We start from the raw sequence: 16,804 nt of genomic DNA, 5'->3' as shown, positions 1-16,804 counted from the left end.
CGTCTAGTGGAATAAAGACGTATAGGTCACACATGAGAGATATGAAACACGTAGTTGATAATATTTTATAATAAATCTCTCGCACATATGTTTATACTATATAATTGTTATTGTTAGGCTTATGACATTTTATCTTTATTTTTATTTATTTATTTTTTTATTATATTATATTGAAGTGGAAAGCCTGTATATAATATTTAATTCTTTTACTATATTTCATTGTTATATTTATTTTATCTTGCCTGAAGGCCTTTGTCGCTCTGGCTTAACTAATTGCTATTTAGAATTAATTCTTGATAACAATAAATAAATAAATAAATAATTTATTTTATCTATACTTTACTCTGTTACTTATTTTGCTAATACTGCTATACTTTATTCATTCAAGACTTCATTATTATTATTTTTTATTTACTCATTTCAATAACATTTTCTATTGAGTATATTTATTTTTTCTATATTCTTTGCAACTCTTAAAATTCATGTTCCACTGAGACTCTACTTCAAATTCCTTTTGCTCAACTTCACTTAGCCAAGCTCATTTTCTCTCCTTGCAGATGTATTTAAATATTGAGACAACTACCTTGCATAAACAGTTGTAGACAGTACAGGGTATGCTGCCTCAATGTTGCATAGTGCACAGGGTTGCAATGTAAACAAATGTAAAAAATACTCATATGTTTCAATAACAAAACACTCAACACTTGCACTGGCAACAGGACAGCAGGAGCAGGAGGAGGAGCAGGAGCAGTTGTAGCTGCTGTTTCAGTTGCAGTGGGTGTGGAGTGGCATAGTAAAAGCTGAAAAGCGCAACGACCGATTTACATAAAAGACTAACACCCACACAGTCGCACACTCACACATACACATATGTGTGTGCTGAGGCCCGGCAAACTATTGTTGAGCGAGAGAGAAAGAGAAAGAGAAAAGTTTTGCTGGCGCTTTAAATCAACATGCAAAAAAAAAAAAAAAAAACTTTGCAAGATTTGAGAAAATAATTTATGACCCAAAATTTCGCTTAATAATTCCGAATGTTAAACAAAATACTTGCCGTTATGCTCGACTAGCTGCACTTGCTGACTTTATGTGGCAAGAGAAAAAGAATAAATATAAAAAAAAACACGTGTCAACATGGCGGTTGGCAAGGCTTCAATATGCTGGCGGAATATCCTGGCGTATCACAAGCAGCTGAAAACAGTCCCCCTTCCCCCTTTCTCTCTCTCTTCCACGACCCTCGCTGTGTGTCACTTTGTGGCCATGCAAATGGCTGGCACGGAAATCGGCGTTTTTATGCACTTTATGCCTGCCACAGCCAGCCACGAGGGCAAACAATGAACGCAAGGCTGGCACAGGCGAGCAGAAGTCAAAACAGCAGGAGCAGGAGCAGGAAGGACACTTCCACTTGCATTATTGAGCAGCCTGGGCGAGCTATTAACAGCAGGCGCTCTGTGTGTGTGTGTGTGGATGGGGGGGCGTGGTTGTTTGGCTTGTAAATTTTAGCACCGCCTACGCAGAAGAAAACGCATTCAAAAAGTTGCTGGCCGGGTCGCCTATCAAATGCAAAAAAGTGAAGCAAAAATGTGCTCATTAGGCATGCGTCGGGCTCACTGGACTCGCTCTAATTATGCCACCAAAAAATGCCAACAAAGAGGTGGCCAGAGATAGAGGTGGAGAGACACAGAGAAAGAGAGAGAGTGAGAGAGAGAGGGAGGCAGAGAGTCAACTGACTTTTGTTGGCTGCGATGCTTTAACAATGGGGCACAGCGGAAATCGTAGCTGGTATTTCCGCTGCAAGCAGCAGGAAACGCCGCAACTCCGGATGGACACTGGCCATGGCTGAGCTGACATTTGGGGCATTGGCCACGTTTATGAAGCAAATCTGATGCAGGCCGTCAGGCAGGCGGCAATTGCTATGTGGCATTGTGAATGGTTCTGTGAATAAGGGTAGAGATGGGGGCGTGGTGGCTAGCTAGACGGCCATAAAAAAAAAGAAGAAAAAAAAAACGGGGCTTTTGGGGTTCATCGAAAAACGCTTTTGCTTGACCTTCGGCAAAGGGGCATTAAAAAGAAATAAATAATAAATCAGCTGGAGCATGAAATATTCAATAACCTAAACCGACAAAGATTTACTGCTTAGCCATTTAGTTTTCCGCTTTTTTCTCTGTGTGTGCCAGTGTGGGTGTGTGTGTGTGTGTGTGTGTGTGTGTGGGGCCCAACAACAAAAAACACTTTGTAAGCAATTTGTGCTAAAGGTGCTCTAACCAGGCTGTGGTTCAGCATGAGTTAGAGCCAGATACGAGCTGCCTTTTGAAAACTGCCAACTAAACAAGAAGTCATTTCACAACCCAAGCACACACACACACACACACACACACACACATATACTGACACATTCAACAAATTGAAAGAGTTGCCAAAGTTTATTGCCGGCTAAACGAAATGGAGAAGCTGACAGTAGCTCAGCAAAACGAAGTCAACTGCCGCAACTTGACTTGACTTGACTTGGCCTCTCGTCTTATGTGACTTACAGTTGAGGCTTTTCATAATTTGCTAGAGGCTAACCGCAGCAGAGAACTTTGCCTTAAAACAATTTTTATATAACAACTGTGAGTGGGACACTTGGATTAGCGACCAGGGCAACAGGGACAACCGGGACAACAGGGACAACGGGGACAACAAATATGAAATTGTCTTTGGACACGTGTGCCACATTAGGCAGATGAAAGGAAATGAAGTAATCAAAAGATAATGCCACAAAGCAGCAAACCAACTTAATGCGTCCAAAATGTCATCAGGCCCAAATGAACAAACTTTTCACTGTTGTCAAACAACAACGACGACAAAAACAACAACAATTGAGGCAACAAAAAAACAATTCAACTGAAATTGAAACACCACAAAATGCATATTGATGCGGGCGCCGCTCTCACGGTCACAGCTCGAGCTGCACGTGAGAAGGCAGGCGAAATGCTGTTGGCCTTGAAGATGCGGGCGGGCGACTGTTGCCACCAATTCCACCACCCTCAAGGCCAGCCTGGTTCTGCTTTTAGCTGCTGTTCTGGGCATAATTGATTCAGTATTTGTATACCCTGTTCTCAGAAAAGATTCGCACTGATTTTTGACTGAAAATATATTTGATTAGGATTTATATTTGAAGATTTTTTGTTTTAATATTTAATGACGAAACATAAAATATTAAAAATATATATTGAGAGCAGACTGATTTGAAGACTTGGGTAAGTTTTTACACTTTAACATTTTTTTTTATATATTATATATATTTTTTTACATTTTTGTATACATTCTAAATTTTTAAAAATTTAATAATTTTTTTTAATGTAAAATTTTTACAAAATTTGATTAATTTATGTATTATTAATTTTGTATTTTATTAATTTTATATTTTTTATAATTATATATTATTTTTACACTTTGTATATATTGTATATATTTTCTATGAGTATTATTTTAAGTTTTATATTTTTTATTGAAAATTGATTTATTTTTTCGAGTTTGGCATTTCAAAATATGAATAAACATTAAAAAATTCGACAAAACATTTTACGTTTTTGAACAAATAAATATAAAGGTGTAACGCTTTTTCGCATGCATAAAACGGCGCACAAAATAAATGTATATACATATATATTTTTTTAGTTTATCCAAGTGTTGTTAAAATACATATACATATATAGAGTAGATAAATGCATGTGGAATAGATTCTGAATAGAGGATAACATGTGGTTCATCTGTGTTATTGACAGGCTTTACTTTTACTTATTGCCATTCGTTGTTGTCGCCCGATTTGGTTGAGTGAGTTAACGCGCTTTGGGAACTACAACAGGCGAAATATTCGTACAAATGCTCTGAGCTCCAACTGTGGGACATTCAAATGTACACAGATATATATACACACATGCTTGCATGTGTATATACATACATACATACATATAACCGTCGTATTAGCCGAACTAATGCCGCCTGTTGGCCCAGACATGGACATTGTGTGCCAACACGGACCGCTTTTGCCACCAGACACACATATACACATATACATATATGTATATGTATGTGCACACAGGCAAACATGTGAAAATTCAAATGGATTTTTTTTTCTTGCTCTGCAAATGATAGAGCAGGAAATTCATGTCTGCTTGGGGAAGGGCACGGGGCGGGCAGGACATGACAGAGACATTTAATACAGGCAAATAAATAAAAGCCAAAAATAAACGCGTTCACGCTGTCTGTGTATACAAAGTGGCAAACAGCCAAGACAGCCCGGCAGGCAGGCAGCTGGCTAAATTAGTGGAGTTTTAGGGTCTCTAGCAGAGCACATAAATTGCCCAAATCGCCACAGATAGAGATGGAGACAGAGACAGAGACAGAGCGGGAGACTGTGTGTGGAAGTGGGAGTCTGGGAGGCATACCAAGAGATAGATATCATAGAGAAAGCATCATCATTTTCAATAATGGGGCGATAACACGTCGTATGCGTAATAACTTGCTATGCATAACTCGACAGGGCAACTGATTAGAATGCATATTAAAAATGCTTTAACTGCCAGTGAGCGCAGAGCGCAGAGCGCACTAAACACAGCTCGAACGGCAGAGAATAGTTGTAACAGCGCGTTAACAGCGCTGCTAGCTGCACTGTTAATTGAAATTTATGAAGTGATTTAGTGTATATAGTTGCATATAGGCAAGGAAACCCTTTAGCCCACTTACACCCACACACACACACATACACACACACAGACGCAGATGCGCCCATCCACCCACTCACATGACTTAAACCTCATTTTGTCAGCTTAGGCACAGAATGTCGGAGTTTATCAGCCCATAAATCATAATCAAATTAGTAGGCCCCAGCACTGATTATGTTGAAGCTGGCGCATGAAATTGATTAATAAATCAGGTCGCTGTAATAAATCAGCAACAGCCGCAACAACAACAACAATAACAGTAAAAACAACAACACGAGTTACGCACGTGCCCTAACACTTGACTTGAGCCTGTCGAGTGTGCTCACCTCTCCTGCAGCGCCGCCTGCTCGCCTGGCTAATCATCTATTTATGCCAAATGCCAAAAATCTGTCAACGCTTAACGCATTCACAATAAAAAAGAATTATTAAAAAATTATTTCATTTTTTTTTCTTTTTTTGGCACTGATTACGCAGCTCGGCAAATCAATTATTTGCTGACGATTTTAGCTGTTTGCATGCGCAAATCTGATTTACACGCACAAATGAATATTAAATTGCTTGAATCAATTGTGCGCGCACACACACACACACACGCACCTATACACACCTACACCCACACAGACAGCTTTGGCAATGATTGTGAATTTCGTGTTATGCGAAATCAATAATAACATAAATCGCACAGCGCGCACAATGAAATTCCAACAATTTGGCTCTACGCTCAATCCGACGAGCTTCGATTCGATGTGATAGCAAAATCGACTGGTTGAGCATGGGGAGAAACGTTTGTGTGGTAGAGCGAGAGGGGGAGAGAAGGGGAGCTAGGTTAGATTGGAGGTGGTTAGAGGCCAGCGCGTGAGGTTGAGATGAGCACAGCATGCGCTGATTTTTCGGGCATGCACTTTTCATACACTCAACTCAGGTGCCAAGGGCTGCTGAGGAGATTGGAGCAGCTAAGTTGGTGAGGAAAAAAATTATATTATATCCATATATAATGCCTGAACAATGGCATGACTATGGAATTTACGATCGAGTATAATGGTAGGGAAAGTAGTGGGAGAGCTTGGCAATAGGCATAAATTCTTTTCAGAAATGATTTTTTTTTAATAAAAAAATAAAGAAATGTAATAATGTGTTTTAATAGGAAATACTAAGATTTTTAACTCTAGCTAAGATCTTTTCAGGTAAATTAAATTGAAAGAAAAATTATATTTTTTAGAATTGATAAATATTAGATAAGTCAAAATTTAATAAAAAATAGGGTGAAAACTTTTTGAGCTAATATAAAAAAGGTTTTAGTTTTGAGGATTCTACAGTTTAATTAGTTTGGTTATTGTTTATTTTCTTTCCTTGTTATATGAAAATCTGAAATTTGTTTAAATTTTATTGTTGTTAATATTTTATTTTATTTTTTATTTATTTGTTTTCTTTTTTTTTTAGAATTTTATTATTATTTTTATAGATTTATTGTATTTAAGTATTTATTGTAATTAATATTTTAATTTAGTATTTTTAAAATGTAATTAGTATTTTTAAAATTATATTGTATTTAATTGTAGTTGATGTTTTATTTTACTATTTTTTGAATCTTATTAATATAATAAAAATTATATAAATAAATAAATTTATTTTTTTCATATTTTTAATGCATAGTCATTATGCAATTTCTATTACATCAGAAATGAATATACATATATAGTATAAATGCAGTCAGTATCATACCACAACAAACCGTAATCGAAAGTGTATCTAAATTTTCCAGTAGACTTACGAAACGCGTTACAAATTTATTTTCGTTTTGTTTTTATTGTCTCAAGTGTGTTGTTTGCTGCAAGCAAAACTCTTGACGTTACTGTCTATAAGAATAAACACGCATCCATATACATACAAATATATATATATATATATATATATATATATATATATATATACAATATATATATATAGGGATATATGTAGATGGAGATTATTGCCAAACATTTTGCTCTGCGCTGCGCTGTCATATGAAATTCCCCGGAATAAACTTTATTGAATTTTGTATTAATTTTGTTCCTGTTGTGTGTTTTATTCACTTTTTTTTATTTACTTGCATGCCTCAAAGTCAACTTATTGTTTGGTGTTATTGTTGTTGTTGATTGTTGTCGCTTGGGTTTAATATGAAAACGTTGGCGTTTATTAAATTTTGTTTTGGCTGCGCACAGTACAAGAGAAAACTTTTCGTTCGCACATTGCATGTGCAGTTGACATCTTTATGTGTATGAGTGTGTGTGTGTGTGTGTGTGTGTACGAGTGTTGAAAGGCTGCTTGTTGTTGTCGTCGTGCGCTGTTATACTTACTCGTTGACATTTTCAACGTCAAAGTGCTGTTTGGCCAAAAGTGTCTGCAGCTGCTATGCGAGTGTGTGTGTGTGAATGTATGTGTGTGTGCGTGTGTTGTAAGCAACTTTCATATTTGCAAAATTTTTAGCACAAAATTTAAACCATTTTTTTCAATTACGCTGCAGCTGCAACCAAAGCAATCCAGCAAAAGTTTAATTGCATGCCACTTTGTTGAATGAATGCGTGCGTGCGCGCATGTGTGTGTGAGTGTGTGTGGGGGGGTGTGTGGCAAGAGCAAATAATAATTATAAAAAACATAACAACATTGCTCATAAAAAATATAAAAATGTAATAAAAACAATTGTTAACAATTAATTACACATGCGAAACAAAATTGCTAGAGAGAGCGAGAAGGAGAATGAGAGAGAGAGAGAGTGAGTGAGTGAGTGAAATGCGTGCAGAAAAGTTACCGAAAAAAATCAGCAGCTCATATTTCAGCTGATAATAACGAAAAGGTTAAAAGCAATTTTCACACATACACACACACAGCACACACACACACACATACAGTTACACTTGCTCTGCTATGAATACATCATTGTTGCTGTGTCTAATTGGCATTGTTGTAGTTCCCTTGGCTGCTGTTGTTGTTGTTGTTGGCTGAGACTGTGTGTGTGTGTGTGTGAATGTGTAACAGGTGCGCTTTGGCATTTTGTTGTTGAAATGTATTTTAAGCCATAAATTAAATAATGGGCCATAAAAAAGTTTACAGCGCTTGGCTAAAGTGTTTAGAGCCCGGTTCATTTTTTTTTTTTTTTCACCCAGCTTCTGCAACCGATTTTGCGTTGTTTTTGTTTTTCTTCTGCTTTTGGCCAACTGTAAATTCCAGCAGTCAGCTGAAAACTCATTTAAAATGACCTTTCCTCAGTGTGTGCGTGTGTGTGTGTGTCTCAGTGAGAACTGCATGATAAGTACCCTCTTATACCCAGTGGCTCACTAAAAGCTGGCATAATCAAGTTGTGAACATTTTAGTTACAGCGAGGTGAGCTTACGACTGTATGCTCTCGATATACCCTTTCGAATTGGAAATACTTTAAGCGAGGGAGATTGCCAAAGTGCCCTAAGAGCTCTCAAGTGCTTTGAAGAGATTAAGTTTTCTTGTAAATGAAAGTAATACATTTCAATAAAGTTAGATAACATTATGCTAAAATGTTGACAGCAGTGAAGGGGCAGAGAGAGATGGATAAAGGCACACAGTGATAGAGAGTATGTGATAGCCTTACCTTTTTAATTTTTATATCATATAAATTAAATAAAAAATTATATATGTAGCTGTCATTCTCTTCTTCTTTTTTTAAGCATGTGTAAATTATATACTTGTATTATAAATAAAATCATAACAGAGCATCTGCTAGTTGTATATTCTGAAGCATTTTAAAATTAAATTCATAAGCTTTATGGCTGTTCAGAGATATTAAATGATAAATAGAAAATTACGCATGAATAAATTATGATAAAATAATCACATTTGAAAGCAAAGTAAACAGAAAATTTGTAAAACATTTTATTGTAGTTATAGTTAAGACTTAGATAAAAGAGAGAGCGAGAGAGAGTAATAGAGGTAGGGTGAAAGCGTAATATAGATTTTAATAACTGTATTCATACCAAATTCAATAAGAACAGACTGGGAGAATGACTTATATAGCTAAGAGGGACGAGCAATATTTTATAATAGGACATATGACTAGTAAATGTAGTAGTAAATTGTACTAGTCTTTCTCTCTCATTATCTTATACTCTCTCTCTCTCTCTTTCTCTCAAAATATCTCTCTCACTCTTTCTCTTTTTCTCTGTCTTCCTCTCTCTCTCTGTCTCTATCTCTCTGCCTGTCTCCCTCTATCTATGCACAAGTCCAACTCCCTATTTCCTTCTCTTTCTCTCATCTGATCTGATCAAGCTGAACAGCTCTACATTTATATGTTTTAGTAAACTCAAGTCAACAGGGTATTCACTCGTCGCGCTCATCTCTCAATCCAGTCTCGTTTTTTGCTCAGCCAAATGTCTGTCGCATTTTTCATAAGCCAACTCTCCCTCCTCTGCGCTCTCTGGGTTTAACTTATGTCTTTTAATAAAGCATTTAAAAAGCGCCATAAATTGCTTAACTCTAAACGAGTTTTGCTCATTTGTGCACTGCCATTGCCAGGGCATTTATAAATTTTATTAGCCATACACACAAGAAGCGAACATTGCAAGCACACACACACACACACACACACACATACACACTCGCATTATGCAACTTAGCAACTGAATCTGCATTTGCAAATGTTGCAAATGTTGAATTTCAAAAGAGCTGTCGAGTTATGCACAAGCCGGGTCACAAATACATATACAATACATATGTGCACATATACATATACATACCATATACGTATAAATGCAAAGCGGGTAACCAGACAGCAGCTCCTACAATGCTCCAGCCTCCACTTTGCAACTTGTGTGTGGCGCCCAGCACCTGTGCTGACAGCCACTTGAAGCGTGCGCGTGACATTCGGCGGCTGTCACCATTTTTACACCGCCGCCGCTTTCCGTTCTACGTTTTCCATTTTCCACTTTCCACTTTTCACTCTCACCCGAGCCCATGGCTGACGTCGACGCTCGCATATTTGAATAATGCCCGTCAAGTGGCAATGCCATTGTTGGGCCTTTATTTCTGTCTGGCTTCGATCCGAGCACACGCCCCACCCCCTTGGCACGCCCACAACATCCTGACTGTGATTGACGATACGATTTTATATTGAATTCATGCCTCGGCTCAAACTCTTGCGTAATCTGCTACTCTGACTCTGTCTCTCTCGCTCTCGCTCTCTCTTTCCGTCTCTCTCTCTCGCTCTCTATGACTTTGTACTGCTACACGTGTCAGTTATTAAATGTGCTGATTAAGTGTAAAGTCTAAAGTCGCATTTCTTATGGGGTATATGGAACTTTATTTATTTATGAATTTCCGCTTCCGCCTCAGCTCAACATAATTATGACAAATTGATCTACTTACTGGCTGGAGAATAGATTGAGTTTCTGATAATCGACCAGCGACAGCGGCTCATCTCAGATCTCGCAAGCAACAGCGAGCGACAGTCGCCTCCAATTTCAATCATTATAAATGATTCTCTGGTTTATTTCATTGATGCTGGAAAATGAAATAAAGGTAATCGTCATTTATATTCCTTTTCTTCAGTGATTTGCAATGTTTGAATGCTATTTGTTTCTTACATATTTATACATTTTGGGATTTTCATTGGAATGTGATGCCACGCCTTCAGTGGTGTAGATATCCACCATATGTTTTTTATGTTGGGTTTTCGAGGGTATATGCTCCAGATTTCAGGTCTCTAGCTTTAGTAGATTCGAAAAAAATTACATTCGTACGGACGGACAGTCGGACTGCCGGACGGACAGCAAGACGGACAATGCGTAAATCTAATATATTTTAAAAATTTGAGTTAAGAGGGTATCGTAACGCACTGTTATTTAACAGTATCGATTATGTTAGGCAACAGTGAATCAACAGGGTTAAGCTAATATTTTGTTAAATAACATTTTTCACCCTATATAATATATATATATATAAGAATATGTATGTATATACTGAACATTAAACGCTAAATGTGGCAAATGCCGAATTTAGTTTGCTGAAAACATGCCTAGATTAGGTATATTAACTTACGTAAAGTATTTAGATATATGTTTGCTGTAATCTTTATCGATTATTTATTAACTGCAGTTTCATATTAATTGTAGTTAATTGGCCGACAATGCAAGAAATCAATCAACAAAGCTTACGGATTGCCCATAAATAATTACATATACATACATAAGTATTAATATAATAACTTTTCAATCTGCAATAATCAAATGTTGAGAAATTATCATAATTTACTGAAATCTGACAGCAATAAAAACAAGTTAACAACTACTATGAATAAGAACAGTTCGTTGAAATTCACAATGCGTTGTTATTCATGAAGTGCTCGGAAAATTGTTAACGCAGCAATCGAATCGAATGCGCCGCTAAGTATGCAGTAAATTTTGTTGAATGCCAAGCCGAGTTCAGCGCACAATTATATATGCATAAATGCAGTTGTTACATTAAATATAATGCTTTATATAGTAAATGCCATTCATAGATCTCCCTCCGTCTCTCCCCCTCTCTCACTCTCTCTGTCTCTCTCTCTCTCTTCCTGTGTTGATATCTCACTCGAGCACGCAACACAATTAAGCGGCATTTTAATGCTCGACTGGCTTTTGTGCAACTGGCCATGCTGCATGTTGCCATGTGCATGTTGCCATGCTGCATGTGTTGCACTCGCTCGTTATAATTGATATTTCAATGGCACTGCAGCCCCACTGAGTGCTGCACGCATCCGTTGTGGATGCCACGCCCTACCCGGCAGCTGTGCCCCTTTCAGCGGCAACAAAAGTCCTGCGGCTTACGCTTAATGTTGATGTATTGATTTATTTCCTGACAATTTTTCTTTTATATTTAATTTAATTTATTTTTATTTATTTTTCTTTTTTGTTTGATTGCGTTTATAGTTTCGCGCAGCGGAAATAAAATAAAAGAGACGCGTTAAGCGGATTTTTATAAAGTGCAACAAATGCCAATAAGCGAACGAATCGTGACTCGCTGCAACAACAGCAACAACAGCAGCGGCAGCAACTCCTCTTGACTCGCACTCAAATGCAAAGAAGGAAACCCGCTGGCAGCACGTGAGCAGCATAAATCGATAAGAGTTGGGAAAGGCATTAAGTTTATGTATGCACATCGACGCCCTGACATATAAATGCGTTCTCCCCTACTCTCTCTCTCTCTCTCTCTTCGCTCTCCATGTGTGCTGGGTGTTAATGTATAGCGCGGTAAAATCAACTAACTAGCCTGATAATCAAGTATACGCACATTACGCCTGACCCTTTTTTTTAGGGTCTCCAAGGAATCATTTCTCAACATGGGAAAAAAAAAAAAAAAACAAAAACAGTTTTGCAACACGTAAAATTATGTAAATTTTTTTTTTAGCTGCTCATTTTATCAATATTTGGCATTTGCATATTCCGGCCGCATTGTTTACCACAGTTTGTGGCAGGCACACTTTGGCTCTCCCTTACTCTCTATCTCTCTCGCTCTGTCTCTGCCACACTTTGCTTTATTATGCATGGCACAGCCAGCGGCCAAGTTATGCGCTCAGCCATGTAATTCTTTCACTGTGTGCACTCGTCCATCCAGCCGTCCCGCAGCCAGTCAATCAGTCAGTCAGTCCCTCGGTTTGACTTATTAATGCCTTGTATATAAAAGGCTTAACCCATTCTCAAGTGTTAAAAAGTGGCAGTTGTTTGCTTTTAACCAAAACGCCTACCACACTCCAAGCTCCATCGTTGCGAGTGCCTGAGTGTAAATAACAATGTTCGGGATTCTCATGCTGTTTACTTGGCACCGATACGTTGCTCTCTAATGATGCCACACACACACACACACAGGAAGGAATCACACCCATACACCCACATCTAGATAGTGTGGGAGACAACCGCCCACATAATAGATCACTTAGCTGTTAAATTTATGTGCATGTTGCGGCTCAGGCATGCGGAAGATGATTTTAGCTGCTAGTTTTTGGCATTTAGCGTGACTGCGAATAGTCGCACCTGTGCACAGGTATGCCGCAGCGCTTGCCTGCCAGCTCGAACATTTCTATTAAGACGAAAACGTTTTAAGCAGCTATAACATATAACAGTAAAGAGCCTATCGAAAATCAGTGCTGCGTGCAGAGAAGGCGCGGAGGCGTGGCACAGAGAGCTGTGCGGATTAGCTGCTGGCGTTTTGTTGCTTGTATTTTGAGAAAATTAAGTGAAAATTGAGAATTTTGGGCTGAAATCCTTTATGAGGCTGTTTAACATTCATCGCTAATCATGTAGAGCGAACTAAAATTGAACTGCTTGTATGTACTTGATTAAAGAAGCTTCCATTGTTGGGTAATTACTTTGGGTATAATTGTTGATAGTTGTATTAGCTGATATTTTTGTAATAATATTATAATCATGATTAGAGCTGTGTATATTCTATGACCTAAAAAACTTATTTGTTTGAGCAAGAATATTTGACATAAATAATAAAAGTACATAAGATCCAATAACTTACATATTGGGCCCACATAGATCAGCAAAATATAAGTATATATAATACACAATATACACAAAAGAAAATATTAAGAAACATATATATTTTAATTATATTTTGAAAACAATTTTAAATCACTTTTTTTTATTTATATATACTTTTTATATTTATACTTTATGAATATTCTTATTTATCAATTTAAATATTTCGTTGTTTGAAAAATATTATATTACATACATACATTCATATTAAAAGCAAAACAAATAAAAGTATATAGATAAATGTAACTCAACTACATTCAGAGATGCAAATAAATGTATGTTACATTTATCATAATAGAGCAAAAAGCTGCTCTGGTGCTTCATAATGAATAAAGGAAAAAAAAAGTTACATTTATCAATATATTTATATATCTATATATATTTTTTTTATTTTATTTTAAGTCAGCTGCTGATACAACTTAATATCTTTGTAGAAATATTTCAATTTCAAATATATGTTTTTCTGTATGCATTTATATATACATATATCTGTATATGTATCTATAACTGAGTATATGTGTGTGGAAAATATATTTCAATTTAAATGTTGTATATTTTATTATTATATTTATTACATTTTCAAATATATCCATTTACATTTATTCATATTCGCTTGGTGCGCATGTAACTAGTATATGCATATAAATGTAATATATGTATTAAGAAATGTATCTCAATTTATATCAGATATATAATAAATAATATTTCCTCATATTGCCAAATGTATTCATTTCCATATTATTTGCATTATTCATGTTCATTGAAATAAAATCTAAATAAGTCTTCATCTAAAATAACTGTATGTATGTATTTATACAAGTCTATTAGTTATTAGCAACTGTAATTGCATCTAGATGCATAAATCTCTATCTATTTTTCTATGAATTTCTCAGCATTCAAATATATTCATATTTATGACTTTAATTATTTTTCACTCCCCATTTCGCACCACAATCAGCAGCAGCAGCAGCAGCAACAGCAGCAGCAGGAGCAGCAGCAGCAAACCCATTTTGAAAGTGCGAAATTTGAAACTGGAATTCGCAATCGAGCTACGCTTTATTGCCATTTGGCTGTTGACATTTGGCCCTGGTGCAGCAGTGCAGTGGTGCAGTGGTGCATGGCCGTAACCACTTAGTGCGGCTGAGTTCGGTGCGTCGTCAAGGCAACGCTTAGTTTGCCACCGCAAACTGTAGTCAATGCGGTTATGCAATGTGCAAACAGCGCAGTGGGAGCAGCGATTGGAATGGGGATATACTAAGGCAGGTGGCAAAGCCATTGAAACAAAAATAATTACTCGATTTTGATGCGAAATTAACAAATAAATTGGAAGCTGTTGCTGTTACAGTTACTGTTGCTGCTGCTGCTGCAATTGGCCAGCGTTTTGTGGCCATGTGGAATCACTCATACGCCCCGTGTAGCAAATGCAATTAACTCGCTTGGCCTGCAACAACATGATTACCATAAACAAATGCAGCCAAAGTTTGCCAAGGGCGTTGAAGAGGGAGAGTGAGAGCGCGAGAGAGAGAGAGAGCGCGAGAGTGAGTGAGAAATTCATTTCGTTTACACTTTTCGTTTGGCAGCCAACTGAAAGCTGAAAGCTGAAAGCCAAAAGCTGTCAGCCATCGACTGCCACACAATACTCAATGGCTCAGGCGTCGAGCGTTTATGGCAGCTTCTGATTGCAATCTCATTAGTCGGAGCGCAGAATTTGATCAGCTTATGCTGAATTAGTGAGCGCATTTAATCCATTTACCGCGACATCATTAGATGCTATCTCCACTTTCATTTACTCGCCCAGCCAATTAACCTCTGTGTGTGTGTGTGTGTGTGTGTGTGTCTGGCTTTAAGCACGTGCAGTCAGCTGAAAGTGCAGCATATTAAATTTAAATTGTGCGATTAGCCAACGGCGTTTGCAAGTTCAAGTTCATCAATATATGTATATATATATATATATGTATTTATGTGTATATAGGATACAAAAAGAGGAAATTTAAATGTGGCCTAAATGCTTCTGAAAAGCAGCAGCAGCAGCAACAACAACAGCGACAGCAGCTGCAAAGCAATTTGTTTCGCCACCGAGTAATTTGTCTTCAAAAGCAAATGTTTTGCAATTTGTTAACAAGAAAATTTCTTCGCTTTTCTGCGTCTTGGGCTTGTTTGCAGTCGCCTGGTTTTTTGGCCCGGCTTGTTTACATTGTTTGCGCCGCTGTTTCATTTCTTGTATACAAGTATTGGTTAGCACAGACACACACACACACACACGCGAGCAGTGGGACTCTATCTTTCGCTCTCGCTCTAGCCGAGTCTCTTTCCATTGCAAATGAAAATTGTACACGAATGCTGCGTAAGTGATAAGGGGCCAATGCCTGTGTGGGTGCTGTCGTTGCTCTCTGCGTCTTCTACTGTCGTATATATACATATATATATATACATATATTATTTATATATACACACAAACTTGTATACTTGTCCGTGTGTGTTTGGCTGTGTGCCGTCTGTTTTAGTCATTGCTGTTGCTTGTAATAAATGATTTTTTAGTCCAAAATTGAAAGTAAATACATATTGATAGGCCAAAGCAGAAAGCTCTGAGAGACGTATACTGACTTAAAAATTCCCAATAAAAGATGCAACACAATGAAATACTAATATTTGTATATTATGAGTAGTGCATTGAAATTATATAAATTATTTGATATGCTTAATTATAGGTAAATAAAAATATATTTTAACTAATTATGTTCGAGTGAAAATATATTAAATTATTTTGGACATTTTTCATCTTCAAAATATCTGTTTATTATATATATATTTATTATATTATTTTGCTGAGAACCTAGATATAAATTTTTGGCGAATTTAAGGAAGTACAATACATAAATCATTTTTATAATATTATTAAATGTCTTAAATATATTTTAAATATAATATATGAAATAATTCATTATAAAAAAAAAAAATAATGCATAACTATTTATGCATGCAATTTTATAAATATAATTAAATTTAAATTAATATATTATATTTTAATATTTGTAATTAAATACAATTTAGAGAAATTTATTTTTAACCATCTGCACATCCTTGCATTGCCACTTATTTACAGGGTATCCCTAGACATTGTCTAGTTTCCATGAAAAACCGGTCTAAGACCTGTGCATGAACTAGGCGCTTTAAGCTCGTAACTTGCTGTATATTTTCACTATATAGAGTCGAAAAACCGTCCGGACCCCGCCCACTGCCTACAAAACATGAGCTGCTACAAATTTGAGCAGCAAAAACTTCGCCAACTGGCGGCAGTTAGAGAGTTACGGTAGTTTCACTAGTTAGGCAAACAGAAACTCTTGGCGAAAAACTCTTTAACGATAATTGAATAATATGCTGAAGCTTAACCCTTCGTTTCCTCCTTTCTTTGCATGACATACATGTATGCATATATATGTGTGTGTATATGCATATATTATATCAGACAGCGCGGTCTGGCAACGTGTTATAAATGTAAATATGCATGGATAAGTTTATGCGCTCATGTGTGCAAATTCAATTAGCTTCATGACCGGACACGTTAATTGGCCTTTA

This window comes from Drosophila mojavensis, unplaced genomic scaffold (genome assembly GCF_018153725.1).
Source record: "Drosophila mojavensis isolate 15081-1352.22 unplaced genomic scaffold, ASM1815372v1 contig_80, whole genome shotgun sequence".
Classification (NCBI taxonomy): Eukaryota; Metazoa; Arthropoda; class Insecta; order Diptera; family Drosophilidae; genus Drosophila; species Drosophila mojavensis.
This window is presented reverse-complemented; position numbering follows the sequence as displayed.